Genomic DNA, 16,113 nt, shown 5'->3' on the forward strand with positions numbered 1-16,113 from the left:
AAGCCCTTAGGGCATGTTTTGAAGTTTATTTTCTCTGTACTATTTGTACTAGCTTATTTTTGTAGTTAATATAATTTCCCCATTTCTGTTGTGTCCATTTTGTGCGTGGGTTGTGTCCCCATCAGCTCTTAACAGGGCTCACTTTAGAAGAGTGAAAATTAGTAACTAGTTGTAAGTGGTGATTTTTCCAAATTGGGTTTCCACATCAAATCTCAGTGTCTCTTGTGTTCATGATATTTCATTTATGTGGATGCAACTAAGTTAATTAAGGTTAATCACACTCAACATAGTAAGATCTTCATGTTCAGTATTAACAGAGTAATAGTTGATATTTTAATACTTGCCAAGTGACAGTAAATTGTTATTGTTAACCGAGTGTTCTATGTTAATTGAGTAACAATAGTAGTTTAGTTTTAGTAGAGTTTCTGGACTTGTTTTGTATTTTTTTTGTATTGACATCTTAAGGGATCTTGGATTTGTTTTTTTATTAACTAATTCACCCCTCCCCTGTCAGTTACTCCTCTTATATTTCCAATAGGACCATCAGTGGTGAAATGTCACTTGTCCCTACATAAGACATGAGCTCATAGAATGTTAGCTCGTACTCTTCCACGTTCATGGTATACTAACCTAGATGATGGAATTCATCTTTCCTCTGCTAGTGTCACTTCTCTAGTAGCAAGTGATCACAAATTTTTTCAAGGAATAACTCTTAAGTAACATTTTTCATATCCACACCTAGTTTCTTTTCTTCAATGTTCTACCATGTAGCCCCAAATGGTTCTAGGTGTATGAAGGCATACCTCACTTTGAGATGGGAGTTAGAGTCCTACATCAAAAAAAATCTACATAAGGCAATTAACCACTATACCACATGTCATGTGCCAACCCCATTAAAAGGTTTGATCATGGACCTCTATAGGTTCCTCATCTGAGTGGCCTTGGATGACCTTTATTTATCACCGTAGAGGTCTCCTAAAGGACTCCTAAATCTCTACCTCTCTCATTCCTAGCATGATGTGATTCCTCCTAATTAGGAACCTTTGGAGGAGGTAGGCACTCTAGAATATTTTTTATTGTCTGTCTCATATTAGCCTCCTCTGAGTTAGCTTTCTCTTCTCTATGGCTTTCCTCCCTATTCTCTTCTTGAACAAGACTCTCTCTATTAGTTGACATAGAACTATCATGTCCACCTCTCCCACAACCTCCACCTCAGCCTATACTATGACCTCTAACAAATAATCTAGTCTAACTATCCTCCTACAATATCCAAGAAAGAACAACAAAAATACACATAAAATCAACAACGACATACCACCTTAAAGCACAAACACAAGAATTGTGTTTGAAATCCAACTCAGGAGTTATTTAATTTTTTCCTTTTTCTATGTTTCAAGAATTTAAGTTTGAAATTCAAAGTGATCAAGTTGTAATAGATACATATAGTCATTTAATTTTTATTTCAATTTAACTAGTTGTCATCTAGTGGAATTCCAATATACCCATAGTTTCCAATGTAGAAACTTGGGCTTTGATACCAAATGTAATGCCTTGCCAAGGAACAAAAAAGAAATTGACCTAAGGTTTCACTAAGTTTGTAAAAAATTATTTTGTTAAAGATTATAACATGAAGAGGTAATATAGTGGAAGCAATAACTCACATACATACAAATAATCCATAAACGGGTTACATCTCTTAAGGGTTTACATGATGTTGAATCACATACATAAATTTTATTAATACTAAATCAAATACATAACAAAATCAACATCATAGAATAAAAACAAGTATGAATCCAATGAAATAATATACAATTACATAAGATGTCACCCATAATGCATAATCATTCATTGTACAAGTCACAAGGTATGAAAAGCTCAAAGAATATACATCATGAATAAACACATCTAATAAGATCTCTAGATAATTGAGTATAGTGGGTATGTGCAGGATCATGACGTGCCAAAAAGTGGCGATGTGAAAAAAATAGAGTTTGAAGATGTCTAAAAGTGCTTCAAAATCTACTCTGACTTTTTTCCACCTATCCAGGTACCAAACCTGGAAGGAAAGACTGAACCTTATCAGATATTTGATTTGACATCAGATATGCGAACACATATCGGATATCCGATAATCAATGACTTATAACATTATTATTATTATATTATAATAATATAAAAATATTATAGTATAATAGTATAGTATATTATTTAATATTATATAATATAATATTATTATTATTATTATAATTATACTATAATATAATATAATATAATAATAAAAAGTAATATATTATAATATAATATATAATAAAAAAGTATAATATATTATAAATTATAATAATATAATATAATATAATACATTATAATAATATAATATAATAATAATATTATATTTTATTTTATATTATAATATATATTAATGTAATATAATATATATAAAATATGATATAAAAATATAATATAATATAATATATAATAATAAAAAAGTAATATATTATAATATAATATATAATAAAAAAGTATAATATATTATAAATTATAATAATATTATATAAAATATAATATGTCATTCGTATCGGACATCTAATATCTATGACATTACATATTAAAAAAATCAGAACCATGGGCCCTTATTTCACATATTTGGGGGCCAATATTTGCACGCCAATCAGATATCAGATATACGATCAGATATCGGATATCAAAGTATATTTATTTTGTTTTTTTAACTCATTTTAAACCTAAATTCAATAGATTTTAGCATGATTTTCTTTGTTTTAGTTGAATCTAGGGTTTTTTTTTTTAAATGGTTAAAATTAAGGTTTTTTAAAAATATATATTACGTTTTGCAATTCAATAGGAATGGCTGATCAGAATGATGACATTGAGGCAAGGAATAATATTCCTCGTAACCCCCCACCAAATGATCCAGTACCCCCACAAAACCATCCACCAAATGATCCTCTACCCCCTCAAAACCCTCCTCAAATTGAGGATTTGATAAATGAAAATCTCACCGAGTTGAGAGGTTTGGATAGAACATATAATAATGTACCCACATTGGCTCCTATGTTATCCACGTTAAACACCATAGTGGATAACATTGAAACCCTTACAAACCAACAAAATGCCACTCTTCATTGGGGTGATGAAATGCACGAGATGTTTGATGATGGTTTGGATTATGATGAGATTGCGGCCCTCAACATAACCAAAGATGATTTGACTAGCCTTTTTGCAAACCCGAAAATGGGTTTACTAGTAGACCCAAAAAAATCCAAACTATCGATTAAATGGTGCTTAAATGATGCCATACATGCAAACTTTTTGGATCATTGGTGGATGGTCTTTGATATCCCTCCACATGGAAATTTAGACATACCATTTTATTTCCTTAAAAAATTAGATGCAGAATTTGTGTTGAAACTTAAAGAGAACTATTGGAGCATGAAGCCCAACATGGGCTTAGGACTAGGAGCTCCTCAGGATAGACCCTCTTCCCAGCAGAAGAAAGCTAGAACTTTTTTCCCCCCATTGATATCTCCCCTCCTCCTCGAGTGTAGCATCTAGATATTATGATAGAGCCTAGCTCTCAGACCATCAGAGCCATTCATAGGCTAAGTAGCCTAATGATATCTCAGGCTAGGTTAGTCCTACCTCCTTGTGTTGATAATGCTAGTGGAAGTTCATCATCAGCTAGCTCATCACATGTTTGTGTGGCTCACACTTACATTACATGCAAGAATATTTTCCTGGGTCCCATAGGTGATCTTCCTGAGTATAATTTTGTATTAGACGAGGATACACTAGACACACGCACAGAGGCTATAGACCCTAATACGAGAGAGGAGGGGAATGTAGAGGCATGGACTCCTTCGGTGTTCGTATGTGTATACATTTTTTGTTATGACATATGCTATTTAAAATTAATTTTTATAATAGATTATTTTTAATTTTTAAGCCATATTGACTTTTATATGTATGTGATCTTCATTCATATTTAGTTGATGACCAAGGAGGAGCTCAGACAAAAAGATGATGCTACACTCTCGGCCATTTCATTTGGACTTGAGACATCTACGATACATTATGTTGTGTTGGCATTTTTTTTTCTATTTTCTATTGTAGCATATATGGTTGCTAAACTTTCTTTTATCTTGCAGGTACCACCTATCCCAAGGGGACAAAGTGCGGGGGGTGAGCCAGCACGCATTGAAAAAGGAAAGGTAATTATGTGCTTTCTATTTGATTAAATATCAATGCATTCTTGTAACATGTTTGTGGTAATCCCATTTAATTACATTCTTTATTGTATATAGGGCATGGCTATTGGCGATGAGCATGTGCAGATTTCACGTCGTAGACCATCAGGGATTTCCATTCACACTAAGAGCCCCATTGTATTATAATTATCATTTATTTTTTGTTATCCTTATCTTCATAAATAAATTCAAAACTTATTTCCATGATATTAAAAACTACTATTTTGTATCTCATAGGAGACTCTTAGTGCACATGACGTCTGACGGGAGAGTTATGTAGATTTGATGACGCGGCCACTCTTTCCTGAGGAGGAGCCTACAATAGTAAGTTGTAGTTTGAATTCATGATTAAATATGTTATAAATTTAGCATGCTATGGATTATAATGTTATATTTTAAATTTTAGATTCATCTGACAAACATATTTGAACTTATACAGCCCACAATCAGAGAGGTAGAAGTATTGCCTAGGGCATATGAGAGGACTCCTAACTGGTGCAAGAGGTCAAAAAGAGAGGTGTTTATTATGAAATTTTGATAGTATAAATCTTCATTACAAAAAAGATCATGACGCATTTGAGTAATTCAATGTTAGATACAAAGAATCATATAAATTTAGTAGTCTAACTTTGGGTTTTCCATTTTTGTTTATGTAGTATGCATCTGATCCACCTAGTGCAATGAAGAGGCTGCATTTTGATCATCCACCAGCACCCTAGGATAGTATAGTTGCCATAGGATGCATCATGAGACATTTTGAGATGGCATATGCCACATTGTATATAGAAACATTGATATTATACACATTCTAATGGCATGATCAACCACATTTTGTATATGGATCTATGTATTTTGATATATATTTGAGTACTTTGTCTATGGATATGCTAGTCTATTTTGATATGTTCATTATTAATAAATGGTATATTACTGTTCAAATTTTTATTATTGATTCATATTATATGAGTAGTGGTTTGTACAAATTTATGACTTATAAGAATGTATGGTCTATTTAGCACTTATTGCATTTTGGCAATGCTAATATAGATGACAAAACTTCTTTAAAATGTCCATCCTTGTACTACTCTAACTCAAAACCTATTTAACCATAAAATTTTCAAGATCAAAATCAGTCAGTTCACTAGCCCATTTAAAAATTAATATCATATGAATTCAATATTTATTCTCAATGTCCTTGGCACTAGAAAAATATTATTCTGAGTGGTTGAGCTAACCAAATGCTTTTAACATATATTTGGTCTTTTAAACGTAAACTGTAATAACATAAAAAAGATGTGTGACTTATATAGATAATATTAGGAATAGAAGATATATAAGTAATTTTTGTAACTTTAAATACTAACACATGATGCTAAATTCTCGAAGAAGCGCCTCAGCCTTCTTACTTATTGTATGCTACTTAACCCTTTTCTAAGCATACTTACATGCTGACTTTCTATCACACCCACCTTTGATAACTAAGCATTTGTTAAATGAGGAAAAGTCAATTGTTATCACAAATTGTAAAAAAGGTATACAATTTCTTAGGGATATCAAATTTTGCTACTTAGGCAGTTTTAAATTAACCTCCTATTTCACACGCAATTGTCTTTTTATTACAAATATTATGGTGCTTGCAAACTTGGAGTAGAATGCTAATAAAGTTAACATGTGATGTTATTTGTTTTTGTCGCAGTGGCAATATGGTCCAAGAATTTTTAAGAAGGTTGCAGTGTAGAGATCATGTTTGATAGTTGACTAGGATCCTTACAAATTTTGCAAAGAGGACATTGAGATTATCTAGTGTAGGACAACAGATTTCTCAGCATTCTATAGTATTGTACAATCAAATGCATTTTGTCTGAAATTCCCTAATGGTATCGAGCTTACTAAAATCATTGAAAGCTTGCCTCTGCATAGAGAAATGATAGAGCAACTTATTCTAGAAAATGGCAATTCATTTTCTCCCTTTCCACGTATGGTTCCAATTGTTAATGTTCCAGAGGGTGTTAATGTGCGTTATGAGATATTGTTTCAAATCAACTCTCTTATTCATTGTGGGATACTTAGTGGCCCAACACTGAATTGTCACTTTTTTGATTTGCTAAATAATGAGAAAAAATTAGCTTTGCACATATGTCTGGGCTTAATAGAATTGCATAAATTGAAGTCGACATGTTTTGACCCAAAAACATGGCTTCAAAATCAAGTAAAGAAGTTGCAAACTAGTCAAAATCAGTTGAAGTCTTTGACAATTTTTGGACATAATGGCACATTGAAATTCCATTGGGCCCTAGTTACTTCGACTAGGGTCTACTTTTTGGGCCCTGACTTGAATATTTCAAGTCGAGTGACAAGGCATTTTTCAAAGTATGTTGATGATTTCCTCAAAGTCTCTTTTGTGGAGGACTTTAATAAGCTTCATTCAAATGCTTTGACTGCAAAAACTGAATATGGTTTTCATGCAAGACCACAAAGATCACAAGTATATGATAGAATATTGTTAATTTTGAAGGAAGACATTACAATAGGCAACAAAAGATTTGAATTCCTTGGCTTCTTGTCAAGTCAATTGAGGGAAAATTTAGTCTAGATGTTTGCTTCAAATGATGAAGTTACTGTTGAGTCCATCAGAAAATGGATGGGAGATTTCCACTGTTAAAATGATTCAGCCATACATGCCACGAAAATGGGGCAACCATCTAAGTATTCATGGTAAATATTAAATGTTTGAGATCATGAATTTTCCCTTATTCTTGATTGTTATGTTCGTATAGATGGTATCAACTACTGATATTCAGATGGAATCAGGAAGATTTCTTTACGTCTAGTAAAGCAGATAGCTCATATTTTTTGATTGAGTATGCCTCCTCCTTTAGTGTTCCAGATCATTGTGCTGAATCCAAATAGAATGTGATCTCTTGAAAATTAGATAGGTTATTTTAGGCCTCAGCATCACCATCCTATAGCATTCGATAGTTCATCTATAAGCCTCACGAGCTCTGAGTTATCACCCTCGGAAGATTGACCTCAAAATGCACTTAGAGAACCTTGGGGACTCCTCGATACGGGGTGGTTGAGGATGATCGATGGTCTTTGTGGCTAGAACAAGGGTATCACTAGGTTTCACCCACCCACCCAAAACTAATGGCACTAACGATTCGATGCCAAGATCAGTGGTTTCAAAGTTGTGCTATGGTGCACCTATGAACTGAGGCACACTCCGAGTTTTGGCATCGAGGGAGATCATTGTGCCGAATCCAAAAAAAATATGATCTCTCAAAAATGAGATAGGTTATTTTAGGTCTTAGCATCACTGTCCTATATCATTTGATAGTTCATCGATAGTCCTCACGAGCTCCAAGTTATGACCCTTGAAAAATCAACCTTGAAATGCACTTAGAACACCTTGGAAACTCCTCGGTTTGGGGTGGCTATGGTTGATGGATGGTCTCTGTGGCTGGAACAAGGGTGTGACTAGGGTTCACCCACCCACTCAGAGCTAATGGCACTAACGATTTGATGCCAAGATCAACAGTTTCAAAGTTGTACTATGGTGTACCTATGAACTAAGGCACATTGCAAGTTTTGGCATTGAACAAGATCATTGTGTCGAATCCAAACAGAATGTGATCTCTCAAAAATGAGATAGTTCATTTTAGCTCTCAGTATCACCATCCTATAGCATTCAATAGTTCATCGATAGTCCTCACAAGCTCCAAGTTATGACACTCAAAAGATTGACCTCAAAATGCACTTAGAGCACCTTGGAGACTCCTTAGTATGGGGTGGCCGTGGATGATGGATGGTCATCGTGGCTAGAACAAGGGTGTGTCTAGGGTTCACCCACCCACCTAAAGCTAATGGCACTAACAATTCGATGCCAAGATCAGCAATTTCAAAGTTACGCTGTGGTGCACCTATGAACTGAGGCACACTACGAGTTTTGGCAGCGAGTGAGATCATTGTGCCAAATCCAAATGGAATGTGATCTCTCAAAAATGAGATAGGTTATTTTAGGCCTCAACATCACTATCCTATAACATGTGATAGTTCATCGATAGCCCTCATGAGCTCTGAGTTATTACCCTCGAAAGATCAACCTCAAAACACACTTAGAGAACCTTGGGGACTCCTCAGTATGGGGTGGCCGCAGATGATCGATGGTCTCTATGGCTAGAACAAGGGTGTCACTAGGGTTCACCTACCCACCTAGAGCTAATGCCATTGAAAATTCAAATAATTCTAGCCGCTAGGAGTTAGATTTTGAAAAGTTGTCAAGAAAATTGCAAAACTTGCTAATCAACTTTTTGCAATTTTTGCAATTTTTCTGCTAAGACAAGTTTTATTGAAAATTTGATTGCAAATGGACTCTACAAACTCCTAGGGACTCTAATAATGTTCTGAACATCTAGACTTACCTAAAAAACATGGAATTTACCAAAAATCCACTTTATTGGACCAATTGATGGCCAAGGCTTACAGTTGCACCATGGGGTCTTGTGTCCATTAAATATGTGGATGGTCATAGGGAGATCATTAGATCTATCCCTAGACCTTATTACATCAAGAAAAGAAAAATGATTAGGTGCTTTGCACTAGTGTTCTTTGTATTTCATTAATCTTATTGGACTAAGAACCAGATTTCCTCTCAGTTGGAAGGATGGGCCTAAGGGTTCAAAAGTAATGGGTGATGTTGAACCACCTTAGTAATGACTAGTTCATTTGGGGAGGCTTAAGAGTGCATGCAAATAAATTCTTATCAATTTTACTCTTGTTTCAAGGGGTGGGCCTAAGATCTCAACATATTAGAATGATGTTAAATCACCATATTAATGGAGATGGTAGCTAACCAAAGCTTAGAAGATTATTTTTATAGTATTGTAAAAGTTTTTTTTGAGAACCTTGCTACTAAAAATTCAGAGTATATGCAATTTTTCAAATGATTCTAAGCATGGTAACCAATGGAGGAGGAGTTGGCATGGTTGTAATAATGCATGGTAACCATGATGAACCAACAAAAAGGAGAAACACTATGAACCATGATGCACTTGAACATAAAGATGATTATGGAGAGGATCAAATTCAACATGTTGCTTTAGTCCCAAATGTTGAAAATATACAAGTGATGCAGAGGATAGGGTGATGGACCCAAGTAACAACCTAAAATGAGCAAATTTGTAACAATGTGCCAAGTGACCCTTCTAGGTCCTAATGGTCAAATCCCACAAATGCTCAACTCCAAGAGGTTTTAAGGCTTCAATGAGTTTTTTCTGACATATTCACCATTTTCCAACACTTACCCTTGAGTTTCAATACTTTTCAAGCCAAAATCCACAATATGCCAAAATGTTGTCTATGCAACTTTACAATTATGTGACAATAGCAAGACAAATAGGTGGATAATTTTATTTTTTTCTAGAAGAATCCTTGAATAAATGGATGTTTTTGATACCATTTATCATTTCATAAAACATATATAATACTTAGATACCCTTACTTTAGAAAATATCAATGAACTTTCACACTTCTATTTTTTAACAATGTAGAAAAGATGCATTTACAAAGCAACCACTAGAAGGACTTAAGATCTTGACTCCAAAATTTGCGTAGGCTCCTAAAATGAATTCAATTAGACAAATCCACTCTCAATTTCAGTCTATGGGTTCCCTAACCCCAAAAGCCCCAATTCACCTTCTCAAAACCCTTATTCCCAGGGCATCACCAATCTCACACGTGCCAAGCCTTCTTGGACTAATTTAAAATTTAGAAATATATGATTTATCACCATAAAGATGAATCAACTCACAAACACTACCCTCTTTAAGGAAAATCTCTTCCTATAGGACTGTCCCCTCACTTTCAATCCTTGTTGTCACCCTTTTATGTTTGGTGGCCACCAATTATTCTGGGTAGTTGATCATTTCAAGGTTATAAGACATCATACATGTTAGGAAAATGGAATTCCATGAAGAATTAGGTAAAAATTTCATGGAATGACCATGATTAGATGAAAAAACTGTCAAAATGCTTATGAAAAGGACTGCTACAGCTAACAATCAGCAAGTTAGATGAATAAACCTTCAAAAATGAAATAAAAACTTGGTCCTAAAATTCCTTATAGATCTTAGAAGATGCACCAATGCATTAGAATACCATAAAGAGCTCAGAAACTCCAAAGAACCATCAAATTGCTATTAAAATCCAATCTTTTTTATTCAAAGTTCTAAATTAGTCCATACATATTGCCCTTACAGTCCGTACAAACACTATTTATAAGTTTCAGGGGATGGTTAATAACCACCTCCAATCAGTTTCGCTTCCTATTCCTTCATAAAATTTAAACTATGGAGTTTCCCTCCAAAATGCTCATGTAGCCGTTACATTCAATATTTGAATTTTCTAGAGCAATAAGCTAAGTTTTGAGTGACTTATTGAATGTTTCAACTTATGAATTGACTTGAGATTATTATGAGACCTTATTAGGACCTATCTAATGACTCACTTACCCTATGAAAACCTAGCCATTACTAAATTTCCAATCTCATGGTCCTTTACAACTTTTCAATATAATAGTCTTTCAAAACATTATACAATATTATGACTCTTTATGCTTTCAAATTCCGTGATTGGTTGCAAAATGGAAGAAATCAAGTATTCTAATTGTTCATCCATACTTTCTAAATTTTTCTTATTTGATTAGTTTGATAAAAATAGTTTTAATAATCATAATGTCAACTTTATGTCAAATAAGGAAAAAGCCAAACTTGTAATAAGATATTTGCAAGCAATTATCTTTCATATAGTTATAAATGCTCTTAAAATTGTCTTTATAGCCTTGTATCACATGCAAATATGATTTGCAAGAACTTGTTCAATATCTTCCTCTTATAATTCCTTATAAAGAACCTACCAAAATACAAATTAGAGTGTGCAACTATTTTAACCTATCTTTTTCATTATTAAAAAAACCATATACAAAAAAAGTTCACATTTTACATCATAAATCTTAGGAATTCTCCCCAGTACTACCCCCCTCCAACTCTTCATGATGTACCTACATTCCAATATCATAAAAAAATTAGTAACTTATTGTATTAAACAAGATAATCAACAGTTCATTGAATCATTATGAAGAAAATAACATAAGAAGTAAATATACCTAGTCGAGTGTTCCAATAGGGTCCTCTCTCTATTTTAGGGTCTCCAACAGGGCTTTATGATCAGCATTAGCAATAGTAAAAAGTTTTTTTACTTTTGGTCTTCCTTGATGCTTCAACAACTTTACATTTGTTGCTATAATAAGATGCGACTATATGAGAATTATTTTGTGCTTCTAATAGTCTTTGAATGTATAAATTCCATTCCTTCTAAGCATGTATGTCCGCAACCATGTTCTAGCAACAACCACTGAACTAGTAGGATATGTGAATCCATCATCATCTATGATTAGTTGTGCAATTTTTTGTTTACCTCTTACACAATGTGCTAACCAATAATTGGATTTCTCATCATTCCCCTATGGTGCAACCAATGAAAACACATGTCCTAGCTAAAGTAGATTTGATAGAAGGTTATGCTCAAGTGAACTTTCCATGTCATCATTTCTGATAGAGGTTATGATAGAAAATGGAGTAAGATAATGTGGAGCCCATGTGTGCACCCACTCACTTGACTCATAGTGATCCCAATCAAACTGAAAAAAGCTAGGACAAAAGCAAGTTAGTTATCGTGTCCAAATGGTCCATGTACTAGAATTAGAGCTTCAAAATGAATGCATTTCTTATGAGTCTCTCACTGTAGCACAATCTGATCTATCAGCTATGGACCTTTCCTCAACCAACCAAAAGAACCTACATACCATTGAATCAAGAGTTCGCCCCTGTGATAATGCTAAACTACACCAATCAATAATATTGCGAGCATCAAGAAGCTCTATTGCTGAAATCTTCAATTGCTCCTTAACTAGACCTCTCTTCGCACGTGCCCATGCTCTATCATGTTCCCCTTTTCCATGGTTGGACTAAAAAGCACTTGAAATATGAGGCACCCCTCTCTCTACGCGCATCCTACACAACCAATAAAACATGCAAGCATTCTTGAATTGACCTATACAGTTATCTGACCAAATGATATGTCTATCTATAGAAATTGCATGCTCATGTAAGAAATCAAAATAATTCTTGAAAAAATGTTTCACAAACTCGTGAGAGTGAGATCTATCATCACTCATGTAAAAATGATACTCTCTAATAATCTTTTGATTATCTTCTGCACTATCAGGGGCATGTCTATATCTTATGTGACCAAAAATAGCAATATGAATGGAGTTGTAGTACTGAGATTGTGTCTCATTTGGAGGTTGCAATGTGTAGTTCTCAGAAAAATCAACAACTGATATAATAGTGCCAATGGGAAAAGTCTCCTTACACATTCTAAATTGTCGATCCAACCACTGAGACTTGTGACTATGTCTTGCATACTTGTAAAAGAGATTTTCCTTGAAATCTAAAATAAAACTAGCCATAGTGATATATTTTTCAACCAATTCACATCTATAGCTCTCACCCCCACTATTCAATGTGTATTCACCATTTCATATACCTTTTTTTTTACTATTGTCTTTCCAAGATCTTATTTGCACCCCTCAATGAAACATGTGTCAAACTTGGATAAGCCACCACATTCTGAACACTTCTCATTTAAGCAAGCATTTCTATAAAAGAAACAACCATCAACTCTACAACATAAAAGTTGATCTAGCAAGTCTCTTGATGATTTTGGAAGCCCACTAGCCCCACAATCCTCCAACATTTCTTTACAATAAAAAGTAGAATGGATGGAGCGTAGTAGTTCATGGTGCATAGAAAACTCAACATGATATTTGCAACAACATATATTTTAAATTTTGAGTGCAAACAATAAAATGGCTTCAAAGATTCAAAAGCCCTTTGTGATATATGAAGACTTGGATGACTCTCTCTAAATTGTTTGAACAACATAGTTTGACTTACCTCCAAATAGTGTTTAGGATGTGGTGTGCAGTCTCTGATGCCAATTCTCAACTTTAACACAGCTTTAACATTGGGTGATACTCATGAGTTAGAGTGCCAAAATTGTGTAATTTCTTGCTTCACATCATCGAATAGCTTCTTATCAAAACATGGAAGTCTCCCACTAAATGCTCATGTTTCATTTTGAAGAGGATCATCAATTTTCTCTCGTCGACTAAGTGCTCTTCTCAGAGTAGTATGATTTAGATTCAAATCAATACAAGTTTGTCTCATATATCTACCCTTTCTCAAATGATGACTTACCAAAGAGCTTGTAATAACCCTTCGAGCAGCTCTATTATCCTTCTCCCTGCTATTTTTCTCAATGCTATTGAGAGCACTGAAAAGATTCTTCACAATAATGGCATTTCTTTCAAACTTTTTATTGACTCCAATCTTCAATTTGGAAATCATAGGTCTCATCTTTTGCATCTTTAATAAGTGCACGAAAAACTGACAATTCTCTACCACTATCTTGTTGCCAAAAAATATTTGATATAGTCTTGAAGCCCATAACTGAATGGTTCTTTTTGATATTTTCTCTTCCAAACTAGTAATAATCATTTCATCAATTTCAATTATCTATTTTGGTGTTTTAGAACATTCGTGTCGATTATAATTAGAAGATATGTAAGGTTCTTGTGCATTAGGTTCCTGTGCATTGTCATGTTCGATATGGTCAATTATGTAATTTGGATTATGAATTGGTAGAATTTCGTCTTCAAAATTTTCATTCTCTAAATTTTCAATTTCAGCATTATCATTTCCAATAGGTACATTTTCATTCCCCAACTGAACATATTCATTATCTGACTCTATGATTTCACCTTCAACTAATTCATCATCAACTTGGTTGATATTTATCATACCTTATCTTTTTCTTTGGTGTTCCATTTTGTCACTTTCCCTATATGTCGCAATGTCTTCATTGCATATCTTCCTTTTGCATTTAGCCTTTCAATGACTACTACTCCCCATTCAAATGACACTATCAAACACCTAATGTTATATTTTTGAACTTTTTTCAATTGGTTAGGTCTCAAAATGCGACTCTTTGTAAAACCCGTGAAAAAGAAAACTCAAAAAGTGATTTTGTCAGGTCTGTAGGGATAGAGAATATGTTGGAAATTGATGCCAGTAATATTGAAAAATTGAATTTGGGAGTTATAGTTTATGATTTATAAATTATTTCAGTTATATTACTATGTAAAGATGTAATGTAAAGATTATATGTTGTATATATATATATATATAATGTCAAGATATAACATATAATCTATTAATATATAATAATATATTTTTCCTATATTTTTACTATACATAATAACATAATATATTATATATGTATGTATGTATGTTATTAATATATATTATTATTATAATCTATAATATATTATTATTATTAGCTATGTTATTAATATATTGTAATATATTATCTTATTAGCATTATAATCTATAAATATAATATATACATATATATATTAATATATATGTCCCTAAGGGTCCGAGGACCCCTAGGGACATATGTCATCATATAATGGGTCATAGCTCAACCTATGACCCCCTCTGACACATATGAATGATTCTAATATGTCCCTAGGGGTTCTAGGACCCCTACAGACAAATGTCATCATGTAATGGGTCGAAGGGTGTCATATTTTTGACACATATGAAGCATTCTAATATGTCCCTAGGGGTCCTAAGACTCTTAGGGACATATGTCATCATTTAATGGGTCGAAGGGGCTCATAGGTCACCCTATGATCCCCTTTAACTCATCTGAAGCATTTTAATATGTTCTTAGGGGTCTTAGGACCCCTAGAGACATATGTCATCATGTAATGGGTCAATGGGGGTCATAGGTCAACCTATGACCCCCATTTACCCATATGAAGCAATCTAATATGTCCTTAGGGGTCCTAGGACCCTTAGGGACATATGTCATCATGTAATGGGTTGAAGGGGGTCATAGGTCACCCTATGACCCCTTTTGACCAATAAGAATGATTCTAATATGTTCTTAGGGATCCTAGGACCCCTAGGGACATATGTTGTCATTTAATGAGTCAAAGTGGGTCATAGGTCAACCTATGACCCCTTCAACCCATTAGAACAATTATAATATGTCCCTAGGGGTCCTAGGACCCCTAGGGATATATGTCATCATGTAATGGGTGGAAGGGTGTCATAGGTTAATCTATGACCCCCTCTAACCCATATGAAAAATTTTAATATGTCCCTAGGGGTCGTAGAACCCCTAGGGATATATGTCGTCATGTAATAGATCGAAGGGGGTCATATGTAAACCTATGATCACCTTTGACCCATTTGGATGATTCTAATATGTCCCTATGGCTCCTTGGACCTCTAGGGACATATGTCATCATATAATAATTCGACGAGGGTCATAGGTCAACCTATGACCCCCTTTGACTCATAAGAATGATTCTATTATGTCCCTAGGGATCCTAGGACCCCTAGGGACATATGTCATCATTTAATGCATTGAAGGGGGTCATAGGTCAACCTATGACCCCTTTTGACCCATATGAATGATTCTAATATGTCCTTAGGGGTCCTAGGATCCCTAGGGACATATGTCATCATGTAATGGGTTGAAGGAGGTCATAGGTCAACCTATGACCCGTTTTGACCCATATGAAACATTTTAATATGTCTCTATGGGTCCTAGGATCCCTAGGGACACATGTCATCATTTAATGAGTCGAAGGGACCCATATGAAGCATTCTAATATGTCCCTAGGACCTCTAGGGACATATGTCATAATGTAATG

Source organism: Cupressus sempervirens, chromosome 5 (assembly GCF_028749045.1).
Source record: "Cupressus sempervirens isolate cs-2001-9-10 chromosome 5, ASM2874904v1, whole genome shotgun sequence".
In the NCBI taxonomy this organism is placed as follows: domain Eukaryota; kingdom Viridiplantae; phylum Streptophyta; class Pinopsida; order Cupressales; family Cupressaceae; genus Cupressus; species Cupressus sempervirens.